Source organism: Sinocyclocheilus anshuiensis, unplaced genomic scaffold (genome assembly GCF_001515605.1).
Source record: "Sinocyclocheilus anshuiensis isolate Anshui unplaced genomic scaffold, SAMN03320099.WGS_v1.1 scaffold188, whole genome shotgun sequence".
NCBI lineage: Eukaryota > Metazoa > Chordata > Actinopteri > Cypriniformes > Cyprinidae > Sinocyclocheilus > Sinocyclocheilus anshuiensis.
Genome location: NW_015555768.1, coordinates 603,404 through 604,026, shown reverse-complemented (window position 1 = coordinate 604,026; position 623 = coordinate 603,404). Strand labels below are relative to the sequence as shown.

At 30.7% G+C, this 623-nt stretch overlaps 1 protein-coding gene across 3 annotated transcripts in view; it reads left to right on the top strand.

Moving 5' to 3' along the window:
* The window catches only part of LOC107674315 (host cell factor 1-like), a 40,878-nt gene that overhangs the window by 16,896 nt on the left and 23,359 nt on the right, over positions 1-623 (top strand). The window lies entirely within an intron of this gene.

The window sequence follows — 623 nt, the reverse complement described above, 5'->3', positions numbered from 1 at the left end:
ACTCAAAAGATAATGCACACTTATAGAGAAATGTCTTTATAAAGGTAAAATGCCCATAAAAGGTCAAATCTATTTAAACCTATTGGAAAAGATTAATTTCTATCTGACCACCACACAGAATATGAAGAATATCAAAAACTTTAGGAGTCAGCTGTCCACGAAAGTCCTTAAGATACCAGCGTGATAAAACACTCAATCAGTTGAATGAATGACTCAGTGACTCACTCATCAAGTGTCTTACCGCCACTTACTGGTAGTTCAGTTGAGAAGTATTTTGAAAAGTATGCATTTTTCCCCTCAACATTTCTTATTTGTATACTCATAAATGCATTTAAAACATTAATCTCATAACATTATTTATTGCAGTTGTAATTATTGTTATTTGCAGTGTAAATTATTTAATCTGACTGGTAGCAGCCCTATAGTGTATATTGAATTTATTGATAAATTGTAATCATTTGATATGTAAGATGATGCATACATCTAAAAAGGTTAAAAATAGGCCTTTGTAAAGGTAAATATGCAGATTTAAGTATGTAAAAGCTGATAGAACACTGATGAAAATATTGCTTCAGAATAAATTGTTTACTCCACCAAAAATCTCAGTGATGCAGTTATTTTGC